General features: G+C 40.7%; 1 protein-coding gene across 3 annotated transcripts in view; it reads left to right on the top strand.

Annotated features, from left to right (window-relative positions):
* The window catches only part of ncoa1 (nuclear receptor coactivator 1), a 92329-nt gene that overhangs the window by 26311 nt on the left and 50681 nt on the right, over nt 1-15337 (top strand). The gene's annotated exons all lie outside the window — the stretch shown is intronic.

The following is a 15337-nucleotide window of genomic DNA, read 5'->3' on the forward strand; positions in this document are numbered from 1 at the left end:
CAGCATTGCTGTCGTCATGGGAATGTGAAATGTGACCCTGCCTGCAGTTACTGGCATCATTGTATCTAACCTGAATGCAGCGAAATTTACCCTGACACCTCTTTTGACAACACGGTGTTGGGTAGGTGTACAGCATAGGGCATCTTCTAATTAGCTGTCAGAAGGATTACAGACTTAACTAACCATCTGGCCAGTCCTGCCAGGTTTACAGATATTATTGTGATAAAATGCAAATGGCAGTGCCCTCTTCTTGCCTTTGCTAGCTTTGCTTTGCAGCTTTTCAGGGGCATCAAGTGCTTCTGTCCACAACACTTTTGGTCAACTTCATTTGGATAGTCCAAGGTTGCTTCTTATCAAGTGAGTATGATGTGGTCACTGAGTCTCAACTGATAGCCCTAATCATGTGACCATTACATTGAGCATCTACTATTTGTCACCTGATGGCATTGGACTAGATGTACTATCCATATATGACTTTCCTGCACACTGAAAGGCTTAAGGCACACTCCACTGTGTTTTAGTTTTTGATGCAGGTTTTTTTCCTGGCACAAAATGAGGTAAAGATGGTACCTGGCAGGGGGCAGCAGAGTGATAGACGTGCGCATGTACTCACACACACACACACACACATACACACTCAATGCCGACTGTAGTATTTTATAATCCTATAGTAACTCAGTTGCACCTAAGCAAACCAGTGAAAGGCTTATTTAGTTTTAAGCAGTTAAATCATATAATAAATGCATTTTTCATCTCAGAAGGCCTATAAATTAAAATAATGTTAATAATATTGTAATAAAATACAGCCCTATCGCCTTCCAGCAGCCATCCTCCACCTGTGCAGCTTACTCCTGCACATTGTAACATGAATCGGAAATACAGGTGTAGGAGCCGACCCCTGGTGTCACTCTATTTTATCTGTTGTCTTCAGTCTCTCCAACCCTCTTGAAAAAAGTCATTCCACTGGCATCTGTAAAGTTGAAAACAGCCTTTGTTTTGACTTGAAAAATTGATTGGTGTAAGTTTAGGAACCCAATCATGTCACATAATTTGTGAGACAAATGCATGAGTGTGTATGAAGTTGCTTTAATGCAAAAGAAATTACATCTCAAATTTCATTAACCATGCCAGGACCGAAGGGTTGCCAAAGATTGCCAGTTGGTTAGAAAGCAGAAAAATGATATCTGTCTTGAAAAAGTCCTGGCATGTCGATCATTCCACAATACATGACCTAGAGATTAGTTAACTACCTTCATTTCTTATTTAAGGCTGTTAAATGAATAAATAAATGAATCAATACTTGTCAAATCAATAGGCACTGTGGAATGCATAACTGGCTGAATTAACAGTCCAGTCTTCTTGTCTCATCATGAGCTGCTGAGGCAAACTTAATGGCCATTCAAATTAATTTTGAAGAATTATATCAGGCCAAATGAACAGTTTCCAGCTAGACAAAGACAGGAAAGATAACTTCTCTGAGTGGCCTCAGTGTTAATGAAGTGGTTTGTGGACACACCTGGCTTTCCCCTGTGTCGTGGCTCTGAGACGTATAGCCCTAGACTGGCTGCTCGCTCTGACCACTGCAGCATCTCTGGCTAGTCTGCTGTAGCACTTCAGGGGTGGAAATGAGGACACACACACACACACACACAGAGGTATACAGAGACCAATTATGAATATTCATATGGGATCATCAGTAGACAAGGAATGCTTCGGACTTGAAAATATTCAATGACAAGGACACACAGTGTCATTGATGCAAAGCACCACACTTTATCATTTTCGCCAGGCAGCAGCCTGGAGGAGATCATGCCTTTGGTTTTGTGTGTGTGTATATATCTGTCTGCAGTTAGTCTTGCATGCTACTGTGCTTATCAGCCTAATATTTTTTGTGCACAGTAATGACTGTATGGTCAAGGACCTCTTGTTGTTGCAGTGATTCAAAGCCTTTGAAAAACCTGTTTTATACTGCAATACTCACTCCTCAGCTAGTTTCTCACCTAAATCCAAGCACCAGAGAAGAGGATTTATGCAGGCAGTGCCTCTTTATTTTCCCTTCTCCTGGTAGGTGAAAAAGCGCATGGTGGAGATCTGCACTCTGAGTGCACCCTTCTAGTAGATGAATGTGGATCAACTTTTATGTGTAGTTGTAACAAAGGCTTCATCAAAAATAATAATGGTAGAAAACATTTCAAATTAGCCTTTTGTAATACAGCACCAGTGGCATAGTTTACAGTTAAAAAAAGAAAAAAAGCCAACCACAAACACTCAATGGCTTATTTGTAACATTTCATTTTTAGCCAGATTTCCATCAGCAATCAATTTTCAGCATTTTTCACCATATTATATAATATTTTAATTAAGTTGCGCAGAACTTAATGCATATGTGAGGTTTCAGGCAGAGCTGGCGTTTGATTTTGAGTGAGAATTTGTGGATTTTGCAAAATGTGCACATTGAGTGCATAACCTGGCTGAGACTAATGTGGACACACTCACTAGCCAATGATTGGGCTAAGCTGTTTTCTGTCAGATTTACCCTGAAGTCTTAGGTAAGGCTGCCACTCAAGGATATCTGAGAGCTGACACAGCTGGGTACATCCAGTATGACACTCTTTCCAGGATGGAGCCACATGTGGTTGCTAAGTGTGTGACACAATTACAAAACCTCTATATGTTACATAACCCAACTCTGAAAACTGCAGGTTAAATTACAGTCACTGTGCATTGAATATTTTCTACTTCTAAACCAGTGTTAATACACTTGATACTATTGATATTGAGCTGTATTGCATATAATGAGTATAATTTTCATATAACACATAAATCCGCCACAGATAAAGAAGTACCGCTACCTAGAGAAGCAGGTGACACTTTGGTTGGATAGTCCCCTATAAATCTTCAAAGAATATCAATTGATATATAATTTAAATATCAACAAGAGTTCAGTGAAATATCAATAAGCCATATATATTTCAGCAACCTACAACCGTATCCATTGACTATTATACGTGTTTGCTGAATATCGGCCTTTTGGACGTTATTGCTGTGTTATTCTGAAACCCACCAGAGTTCTGAACAAAACCTGCCCAGGCTTAATATTTTGAACTGAACTCTTGTTGATATTTAACTTAGATATCAATTAACATTCTGCTGAATATCTATTGGGGGCTATCTAAAAAAAGTGTCATCAACAAGTGACATGTATACTTGCTGCCAAGAAAGATTTGCAGCAGAAGAATTCTAATTTTGTATCACTTTACACTTACTATAATGGTGCTATAACATTTATGAAATTTCTGTCTCACATATTGACACTGACAGAGTTTTCTATATTGTATGCTTTGTAAGGATAAGTGGAGATGCTGTTGTACTGCTCCTTTCCTCGTTAGATAGTTGTTGAGGGGAATAGAGGCTTCGCACAGCAAGGTGCCGTCAACAGCTCACTGTGCATAGGACTTTACAGTATGTATTCCATACTGTAAGGAGTCTGGCTAACTGTGGCAGGGCCTATAGAGCTGAATGTAGCCCAAGGTCATTTCCTACTCTTGGTAAACATCCTGGATGAGGGTGTACACCCAGATGGTGAGAAACAATGGAGTGAGACTGAGATAGGAGGAAGCCAAGAATGAACAGTCTACCTAGTAGAGATGGAAACTAGTCAGATGATTTGTATTGAAATATGAATCAGTCAGGACTTCATCCGAGACTTGCTTGATACATGGAGAAATTACTTAAGACTTTCGTTTTTATATAATCACTATTTTGAATATGATATACAGTATATTGCTTGATTCGTTCCTTGAGCCCATATTTGTAGCCACACTAGCACAGTGCCCACATTGTTCTGACAGCCAATCTGTAGCATCTCTGGTAGGGATGGGTATCATTCAAATTGTAACATTACTACTGCTCTTACTGCCACTGCTTATCAGTTTGCTACTTTATTGATACTCATGTCAATTTGATAAGACATAAGACATGAGAAGCTTTATTATCATTGTGCTACTGAGAACAGCATACAACGAAATTGAGTTGGTGCATCCCTGAGTAAAGTCAGAATATAGATTTAGTTAGATTTATTTATTTATTTATTTATTTATGTGCACAAAAATAAAAATCTACCTAGTGTCCAAGTGCAAATGATTATTGATTTCTGAATGAATGTGTTTTTGGACTTAACCGATGGGACCATTGCAATTTGAGGCTGCTTCTATTTTAAATATATACATCTGCAGGGTTGATCAAGCGCCCCTCTGATGTTTTGTCTCACATGTATCATCAACAATGTAAGAATTCAAGGCAGAACCACAGACATTTGAAGCATCATTTGAAAATTTACAGAGGGCGGTTGCTAAAACCACAACCAGGTTGGCCCTCTAAATATCATATGCCCATTGTGCTCAAAATGCATATTTACTATAGCAGAAAATGTTAAGTTCATAAATCTGATCTATGACAGTGAATCCATCTAGCAGGGAAGCGGTCAAGTGTTGTTGTAATGCATTATTAACCATATAATGGCCAGGTATAACGTAAATGTGATGGTGTCTGTGTTAACGATGCATTGTCAGTTCTGATGAAACCTAAATTGCCTCAACTGACAGTTATTCACATTGGATGACTGAACACAAAAAATATACCAGAACATAATTTCTCTTTGTAGAGGCATGTTTACACATGCCTTCACAATCTAAAATCAAAATTCCTTGATTTTTCACATGAGAATTCTTTGTTGAAACATCCACCTTATAATGTTCTGTTTCTGTGGCTAACAAAGTTGTCATCATTTATCCACTTGATTACTGATAATCGGCTGTGTGAAGCAAACGTTTCCCCAGGGATTATTTTCCAGTGGAGAGACCATTAAACACCACCCAATTTCAAGTCATCAAAACACATCGGTGCTGCTGCTTTTAGGAAACTTTTATTACTTTATTACAGTGATGGGACACTGGTGTGAGCAAAGTTCACAGCAGTCTGATGTTCTTAACAAGCCTCACAGAAGTGTGAAACTTTGGCACTGGTGCTACTGATCAGAGTGGTTTTGTTAAGCCTGTGGAGAAGGGTGAAATGCCCTGCACCTGCCATTAAGCGCATCAACTGGCATACAACACTAGGTGAGGGAAGTGGAACAGGTATTGAATTCAGGCAGGAAATTCCTTTTTCACTTAAAGTATATGTTGTTTATTTACTGAAGGTCTCTTGGTTTAGTTGAAGATCTGACACCAGTCACTAATGCAGAGGTCAGTACTGCAGTCTTTTGCCTGTCCAGAGCAGATTGTATAGGCTTTCTGCCCTTCTTCTTGCTTGTTGACTCTTGGTTGGACTGTCAAGAAGCATTGAACAGTTCGATGGTTGGTCAGCACTCAGTCTTTTGTTCACCAGAAGGAAATAAGGCAGATGCTATAAGTGCTCTGTCGCTGTATCAGCTCATTGCGGAGAACATGGGAAGAGTTCATCTGACTCCTGTCTTCCTCTCTGCCACCGTCTTTGGGCTGTCGAGGCTCATCTGAATGTCAGGGGCCAGCCATCTTACCAGTTTTCTAGATCCAGCCTCGCAACCTTACCCTTGATGCTGCCTCCCCAGCACACCACCACAAAGAACAGTGTGCTGGCCACTGCTGATTAATACAACATGTTGAGCGGTCTGTTGCATACTTCGTAAGACCCAAGTGTTCTCAAGAAAAGTCTACTCTGTCCTCTCTTGTACAATGCATTCATGTGAGCATTCATTGTGCTGCCAGAACCATCGCTCCAGAGAAGAAGTGTCAGGCAAACGTACAGGGAATAGACTGATGGACAGACGCTTGAAACGAACCCAACATGTGTGAGTGATTTGCTATGTATGAATATGGGTCAGAGGAATAAAGTGAGAGGGGTGACTAACCATGTGTAAAAGCGCATTTGAAGTATTCCATGAAGAATTTACTGGCCTTAGTGATGTTTTCTCCCCCAACATTAAGTTCATTTCAGTCATGCAGATGATTTCCTATTTTTGTTTCGTCTTCTTGCACTTTTGATTCTACACTGTATAGGCTGAATTGGGGCTGATGTGAGGCCTTTTAAAGTAGCTTGGCCTCAGGTTTAGGGTTCAGTGGTGATGATATAGGAGAGAAGAGAATGATAAAATACCCAGTGCCAGCTATACTCAAGAAAATGAATGATGGATCAAAGGCATCAGGTATAAGGACAGCTCAAGTTGAGCAAGAAGATCAAGGGCATCTTCAGCCCAATGCCCTGGGCTTCCCAATGGCAGAGTTGGGGTTACGTCACTGCAGTCTTCTCACTCTGCTCATACTCAAGTGGCCCTTATGCGGTCAAAAGATGCATTTTTATGTCTTGCCACCTCGGTGCAAAATGCTGTGTTGTCAGTTAAGGTGGCCTCTGTGTCTTTGTGTGACACATTCTTTCACACACAAGATCTCCACACAACATGAAATGCAACAGTGTCTGCAGTTCCTTTAAAGGGTCTTTAAAATGTCTTAAATTCATGTCTTAAATTCAATTATATGAGGTCTTAATTTCACAACTTATAATGCTCATTTGAATAACCAAAAGTTGGTCTAAAAATCAGTCTAAATTTCAACAAAAATTGACATAAAACGGTATTAGTAAGCATTGAATTTAACTCACTGATACCTGTAGACACCCTGAATAATACCTTCACTCTTAATGTACAGGTTCCCTTTATACAGTTGATGATATGATTATATTTTGGAATCTCTTGCTGCATTCTGAAACAACTGTAAATCCATAATGTCTTAAGATACCTTTTCACAAAGATGCCCTAAGAGTTCCTAATTCAGTCCATGTGCTATGTGAAGACGAGTATGTTGACATGGAAGTATTTGCTTACATGCGAATTAGCTTAAGTGATGTCATTAGCACAAATGGTTTGGCTGAATATGTTATGGTGATTTTTTTTTTTTGGAATATTAGGCAGCTCTCGTTCATGTTGTGAAGACTTTGTGATGTACGCAGTGTTTTTTTGCTTTAAAAATACAGCAATTTTTCATTAATTGCCAACCTGGAAAAACAGATCATATCAACTATCTTATTAATGACATGCATGCGTTTACATTAACTGTTTGTTCTTTTAAATTGCATTTTTAATTCATAGCCCTTCTGGTGTTTACCTTTCAGTGCTTTCTGAGGCACTTTAACTCTTTTAAAAGTGCCATATCTGAGCTTTTGCAAAATCATATTTATTATTTATCCTTTCTGTCCAAATCATACCATATCGGGCATGCTGTTGTAATAATTTGGAATATCCACTATGTCTAGGTGAAGTTATTTCTGTCATTATATTGAAAGACATTTCATACATAAGATTGAGCTGTACTCCTCTGCCTTGCCTTAATGGTGGTGAATATGTTGGTTGAATATGTTAGCCTATGATGTCAGACTGCAGAGGTGAAATCAGGCCTTACCCTTTTTCCTGCTCCTATTATCGTGACTTTTTTGATGCATCATTCATTAGTGATAGGACAACACTCATTGCATTGTTTTCTTCACTCACTGTTTGGCGTAAATGCTGCCAAACAGTGTGCTGGGAAAGTGTTTTGACTGAGTGAAAATGATTTAATTTCTTCACCATACTCTTTTCATGCAGCGAAGCCTGCTGTTATGTGTGCACACGTATTCTCCCAGTTTTCCACTTGCATTTGACACATCTTTTCATCTTATTCTGACACACTGCTTTGGAGGTTGCGTTGAGTATATCCTGTAGAGAGTAGCTGAGAACTGCTGAGCATATTTACAGACATATTTATAACTTTACTTGATGTCAGATTTGATGTTTGTTTGTCATGTATTTGGTGAATCGACACTGAGATTAGAGCACAACACTGTACCTGGGCACTGCCATCTTTATTGCAGGAATGCTTTCTATGAGAAGTCATGGCCGGGCTGGTCAAATGTGCAGGTTAGAGATTCTTGTGAAAGGCATTTAAGATCTGGGGGAAGTCCACCTCAATGGCAGGAGGCTAACAGTTAGTTTTCAAAGCATCCAGCCAGTATCACATTTTTCAAAATCCCTTTAACGTTGACCTTAGGCCACACCCCTATATCTGCGACCTTAGATATGAAATGTCATGTCCTTGTTTGTTAAGTCTGCCCAATTTCCTCCTTTCAACGGACACTTTATTACAGTTTGCGTTGAGCATAGCTGGAACATCATCTCTGCAGTGTGTTAGTTAAGCCGCTGCCTATTATGCTGCACATTGCACCTGTATTTCCTGGTAGTGCTATAGTGCTCCTGTTTTCACGGCGAAAACCAGTGTATGTGGAAAGAGCTAATCAAATATCTCTTCTGTGCTTCCTAAGAAACAATACTGAAGGTACCAAATTGGGAAAGCGTGCAGATCAGTTCATATTATATCATTTGGAAGACCCTGTTCACTTGATAGGCTCAAGTGAACTATCCAAAACCCCAATTCTCTCATTAGGAAACCTTTTATATGTCCAACAGCTAATGCTTGATTTTGAAAAATGGCAGTATTTCCTCAAATGAAGTCTTTTCCAATTCGGCAGAGTGAAAGTCATTTGCCAAATTACAGCCTATGTGTGCGTTTCCTGCACTTTATAAATATCCAGGAGGAAAACCACAAATATACTGTAATCAGAATGATAACTGGAAATTATTTAACCCTGGCAAAACATTAAAAAGTATCCTGATCAGCCAGATATGGTGATCACTGACTTTTGGATTTGTGGAGAAACACAAGGTTTCAGTGACGCAATTGTATAGATGTCTGTCCACAGCGGTTTATCAGTAGTAGAGTAACAGCACATTCAATTTTGTTCATTGATTGAATTGTGAGTGAACTGACCCCTAGCCCTGGCCTCATGTGGCGGCCACATGTAGCGGAGTCTCCCCGCAGAAGAAATCTGGACAGATTGAATTCTCTTCAAAGCCAGACTTGAAATGCCGCACAGTTTCTACTGCTGCCTGGACTTTAACTTACCTATATTCTAAATGTGGTGATTTCACCATGAAAGATGTGCCAGTAACATGGAGCATGTTTCATTTTCACCTGTCAAAATGTCTGTTTTCAGTTTAATAGGAAGGGAGAGTGAATTTGTGTAATCCTATAGGCTGGTATTACAGTGTACACTTATTTGAGAGGAGCTGTACACATTCTCTGGTCGTGTCCTATATTCCAGAGGGCGGGCCTTAGCAACAGTGACTGAGCAGCTTCTCATGGGCTGTACCAACTCAGCCAGGGACAGAGGGGTGGTCGTCCGATGTGTCTCAGCAGCATGGTCATTGGGGTGGCATTTCCTATAGGCAGGCACACACTTCTCCTTCTCTGTCTCTTTTCCAGAGCTCAGAACAACTCGATTGGTGTGAGTGTTCATCCGAAACAGCATTGCCAAAGCAGTGAAAACATTTCCAGAAACATCAGATTGGTTAAACATTCAAACCATGCTGAGATGCTGCTTTATTTGGGCTGAAAACATGAACTACATAGTGCACATTGGTCACCTTTACTTCTCCAGAGAATGGTAACTGAACACCGTGCTCCAGGGCTCCTGCTGGGGCTGGGATCCCTGGAATATCATGGAATTTTGGAGAGATTTATTTCAGACGTCAAAAAATGCGATCAATTGTCTGGGGATGTTGAAGAATTTTCCAAACGGGTCACTTTACACAAATAAAGCAGACTGGATTTTGCAATTTGTTTCACACATTGATGGTTTTCAGCTAAACTGTAGTAGAAACCAGACTCTTCTGAGAAAAGACCCATTAACGTCTCAGGGAGGAAGAATGTTTTCGGGGCCATGGAGGTGCTCCAACTTGTCGTAGAAAGTCATCGAACTTTACATCAGGGCAGCGGCGGGAGCGCTGAGAATCACAAAACCCTGCCAGAACCTTGATGTACTTTTTTTTTTTTTTATTTTATCACCACACGGCTTCACATCGGCTGGGCTTCCATAAAGCATTCCAATAAATTGCAAGCAAATTATGAGATTCCACGACAAAAAATCAAACAAATTAAGATGCATTTAATGGTATTGGTTTAATAGGACAGCTTGCAGATTTTGAAAGATTTGTTCTTATTTCACTTCCCCACCCACCAGCAACAGCTAGGGGGGGGGGAAATTGGCAAACTATCCCTTTAAATACAAAAATATAACCTTGGCAAAGCTCATACATATAATAGGCACGTATATGTGTGTGTTGGTCCTCTCTCTCATCTTGTCACTTTTATTCCTCTACCATCTTTTTCTCATCTTTAATCTTCTTCATCTTCTTCTCTCTCTCTGCTGCCTGGCCTGCCTCCTCTTCTCCCCCCTCCAGCTCTCTGCCTGGTGGTCTGTTCCTGCCCCCTCCAAGCCATACATTGCTGCTGTGTGTGTGTGCGCGTGTGTGCATGCATGTATGTATGCATGCATATGCGTGCGTGTGTGTGTGTTTGTGTGCACGCGCGTGAGGTGATCAGGATAGCCTGCGGAATGAGAGAGCGAAGGAAGCTTTGAGGGGGAAAAAAAGACAGATCTAAAGATAGTGAGACAGCAGGCGGCTGGAATGGAGAGCCTGTCGAGGCATCGGACTGGATTTCTCAAAGATCTGGCTCTGCCGCGCTGTGGCTGGAGCCGCCGCTGCCGCCGCTGCTTCTTTCCTCCTCTTCTTTTTCTTGTTCTGTTTCTGCTGCTGAAGGCTTGATCCTCCACCATACGTCACACAGAGGGGGGGAGGGGGGTGGGGGTGGGGGTCATTGGGCCCGAGAGGTTGATCTGGTCTACAGGTGCGTGGACTGGACTCAGTGTTTTTTTTTTTTTTTTTTCTCCTTCCTCTTGCTTCTTCCTTGACCTTTTGTTACTCATAGTCCGGTATGTATGAGTGTGTGACAGAGGCTGTGTTCACACTGCAGCTGAAACTGCCCCTGTCCCGACATGTGACACTCATCTGTTGTTTATTTAATCAGTGCAATTGAATTGACCATTAGTGCCTGCAGTGCGAATGTAGCCTGAAGTGACTGGGTTTTTTGTGTGTAAGTGTGTGTGTGTAAAGAGTAGGAGAGACTGAGCAAAAGCCCTGTGGCTATGTGTTTGTATTATACAGCTTAATGTGTGTCTGTGTGTGTGTGTGTGTGTGTGTGTGTGTGTGTGTGTGTGTGTGAGAGAGAGAGAGGGCGAGAGAGAGAGAAGCAGCAGGAGAAAGCGGTGACGTAGCTCCATGTTTTGCCATACTATCTGGCTGCCGTTAAACATGCGTGCTCTCTTGGCCGCGCTGTGTGTTTAGGTTTTTCCAGCCAGGCCCGCTGCACTCCGTGAAGGGAAGGAACAGGATTAGACATTTGTGAGAGGTAGCCGCGGCAGGTTGCTCGTTTTAGAAGTTTGCGTGCGAGTTCACGTGACTGCATGTGAATGTGAGCCGAAACAGAAAGGGAAGAGATCATTCCTGAGAACTCTTTGTTCAACTGGTCATAGTGGTTTGTGGATTCAGCGTTGCACCGCCCTTTGAACATGAACATGGTGAAATAGACTGAGCAATTCATCTGCTTTTTCTTTTAAATCAGTTAGGGGAGATGTCAGACTCGTATGCCATAGCAACCATAAATTCATGCCTTATCTGTGTTGCTGTTTTGTGTATCCCTGAGCAGCTGATCATGCATCCATGAAAGTGCATGTAGAAGTTTTTTCCCCGTGTGACCCGTGCGCCTGACATCTTACCTTTTTTCCCCTGTTCATTCACCTCTTGTTTTTGTGTTTTCCCCCAGTGCTGCTTTGGCACCGTGTCATGTTTGGTTTGTGCTCAGCTCCTCTGGGCGACCAATCATGTGGTCTCACAGCCATGTCACACGGACCGCATTCTTGTCATGTAAATCACCGCCTTGTTTCCTATGACCAGACCATATGACCGTGGCGCCTGCTTCATGTGAGCGCTTTATGGCCATTTTACATGTGTGGAGTTGAAAGCTCATTATTTCTCAGTATTCCTCTGACACAAAATATTTTATCCATCTTGTGATCAGAGTAACATTTACGTTGATGCATTAAAGGGATAGTTCACCCATTTTGTAATGTACAATTATTTCACCCCCCCCCCCCCCCCCCCCCAGTTAATATGTAGGACAGTAGTGGTTCTTCCTGTCATTGTTACTGAATGCTGCATACTGGCTGGACCTTGATTCTTATTCCAAAATGACAATTAATAGTTAAATTTTTCATGGAAAAACATACACTGTGTTGTATAAGATGTAGTTTGTGAGAAACTTTTTTACCTTATTATTTGTTGTCTCTACATTGGATGTTTTGGGGTTACAATGTGCATTGCAGCCCTAAGGAGTTTCCTTATTTGCAAGTTGTCTATCAAAATAAATTTGGTAAAAAAACAAAAAAACAAAACTATTGTCTTCATCCTCCGGTTTGACGACAGCTGTATCCAGTTTATATGAACATGGAAGATAGAGGGCAGGATGAAATGTGTCATCTTAACAGAATACCCTCATCATCCTTAAGTTATTATGGCATAGCAGGGTTAGGAATCGCAGGACAGGACTTTGCCGGGCTGTATCAGCCTCACAGAACGCACGACACAGGTCATTAAAACCCCCAGTAAAAACCTGGATGTCAAGGAGACACTGTTTTAAAAGGTGGTGGAAACCGATGTTTCTCTCAGATTCCACCTGCGTATACAAAGTGAGGTATGAACAGCAATGACATAACATAAAGCTGGAACTGAACTCGGCTGGCATCTGCAGAACAATGAACTCAGCAGACTTGCTGCTAGATGCATAGTTGATGGGACATTATGTTCTGATTGTGAATGGTGTGAAAGCTCTGTTCATTCTTGTGGTGGTCTGCTGTGAACAATGTTTGAAATGGGCAAATGTTGTCATTTGCACAGTTTCGTAGCATTATATCATTAAGATAAGTTAACATGGCCAGCTGCCGAGCACTACCTGGCTAGTGTTGATAAAAAAAAAAAAAAAAAAAAACCTAGAGCAGTGTACATTTCCTAACAAATCTAATAAACTGGCTTGAGGGTTAGTTTGAGGGTTTAATTTATATTGGTGTTTTTATGCTGTAAATTGTGACACTGCGTTTTCTAAATTTACTGCACATGAATATTAGTTACCTACAACCCAAAACCTTTAATATCACTGTTGCTTACCTTTTTTCAGAAGTAACCCACTGGAGCCTCTTAGTGGTTACTGGACCGGTCCAGCATACACAGCCCTGCCTGTTTGGGGCCTTTATTAAAAACTAGAATAACCAGTTATAGGTTTTTCATCTATTTTGGACACGGTAGGTGGAACCACGGTTCAGAAAAATAATGAAGCTTTCCGTTGACTGTCGGATGTCGAACTTCCCGTCTCCAAGGTGAACGCGTTCCATTGCAATCGACATGGCCCACAAGGCTCGCTAATGAGAGTTAATGACGATAGCTAATGTTAGCTGCTAACTAGGCTAACTAGACTACAGCTAATCTAATCTTCACTGTGAGGGCTAGGTCTATTCATCAAAATAAAAGAATCCACTGCTACATATCAATACCATTATTAAATACAGACTATAGAGAACACTAGATTGAAGTTGAAGATGTTTTCTAATAAAAATTCAGTCAGGGGAAAAAGCTGTTTATTTGTTGACTGTGTTTTCCACCATTTAGTTTTAACGTCATTTCTGGGTATTTTTGTTGGAGCCTTCAGATCTTCTCCATCATTTTCTGACATGGAGTTTGGACTTAACTGGTGTTTCTCACCATTTTACCCTGCAGGAAGTCAGATTCCCTAATTTTGAGTTCCGTGGAAAGGGTTCATTAGGCAACTAAATTAAGGAAGCATGGAAGTGGAATGAAATATGCTGATTGACAAAGTTTCCTCGTGTTGCTTGCAGTGTCGGCCAGTCCATGGTGTTGTATTTGCACAAAAGAATGTAGGTTCACACCAGGGTGCAAGACCAGTGGGCGCATTTTGGGATGCTTGGGAAATTTATATCTGGATAAAGGCTTCTTTCGCTTTAAACTCATTTCCCAAGTAAACTGTCTTCTTTGCAGCATTGCATAGAAAATGTAATATTTACTATAGCAATAATTTGGCCTTGTCTGAAGCCTGGGAAGAATGGCTTTGCTCTCTTCCCTGTTTACAACTGCTGTCACTCTCCCTCAGCTACAACCCACTGTTTGTTATGGATAATTCTAGGCCTTGATCTTCGGAGGAGTGTACTACGTCTCTCAAGGAAAACTTGATTCACAGTTTTTTTGCTGGAGTACAGTGAGCAAGGCTGAGTCACTTTTAATATGAAATTTGGGCTGCATGTTAATTTTCACTCAGAATGTACTACTTTGTGTACATTTCCTAACAAATCTAATAAACTGGCTTGAGGGTTAGTTTGAGGGTTTAATTTATATTGGTGTTTTTATGCTGTAAATTGTGACACTGCGTTTTCTAAATTTACTGCACATGAATATTAGTGAACAGTGTCCTTCATTGCGAATAATCAGCATCACTGTCGTTCCTAAATAATCAACATCAGTCGGTCCCCAAATCGTACACGTGCTGGTTTTACTACAAGGCTTAAGCCTGAGGGCAAAGAGGGAGGAAATGATGTGTGCCAAATTTTGTTCCTCAAAGAAAACAAAAAAAAAAAGAATAAAACTGTTTCCCTTGGCAGTGTCTTTGCCTTGATTGCACATCAGGGAAGAGAAGAGCTAAATCACAGTGAAGGGAGGATCTGTGCTCAGAGTCAATGCGGCCTTAAATATGTCTGTAGCAGCGTGACCCCATTGACTCTGAGGGAGATGTGTGTGTGTGTGTGTGTGTGTGTATGTTGAAACGTTGTTCAAGGTTTTTGATTTGCACTGGTAAAGATTTGTAAGCCTGTATATATTGGCTCCAGGCATCATCTTTTCACCTACAAGACAAAATGAATTTCACATCTCGCGCAGGGCTTTTCTATCGCTGCCTCTCATAAAATGATAAAGACAATTTTTAACCCTTTGACACCTACGAGTCCATGATTGTATTTCACTCTCTAAACAAAATTCAACTTATTTCATGTATTACCTTGTACATTTTTTGTTGTTATTTATTTATTTAGGTATGTACAATTTTGGGGGTAATTTAATGATAATTTTCTTGTAATAGCATTCACATAATCATGAAAATTATAATGCAGGGCAAATGTTCTAATTTTTTTTTCAAAATTCTTCACTACTGTTTTGCTAATTGTGTGTGTGTATGTGTGTGTGTGTGTGTGTGTGTGTGTGTGTGTGTGTGTATTGGCTATTCCTCTTGTAATTTGTTCACTAGTTCCTAATTTTTGAGTCATTTCTTGCTAATTTGCTCTTGACCTTTACCCTTGTTTTTGGAAGAAATCAAGTGAA

This window comes from Myripristis murdjan, chromosome 24 (genome assembly GCF_902150065.1).
Source record: "Myripristis murdjan chromosome 24, fMyrMur1.1, whole genome shotgun sequence".
NCBI classification, from domain to species: domain Eukaryota; kingdom Metazoa; phylum Chordata; class Actinopteri; order Holocentriformes; family Holocentridae; genus Myripristis; species Myripristis murdjan.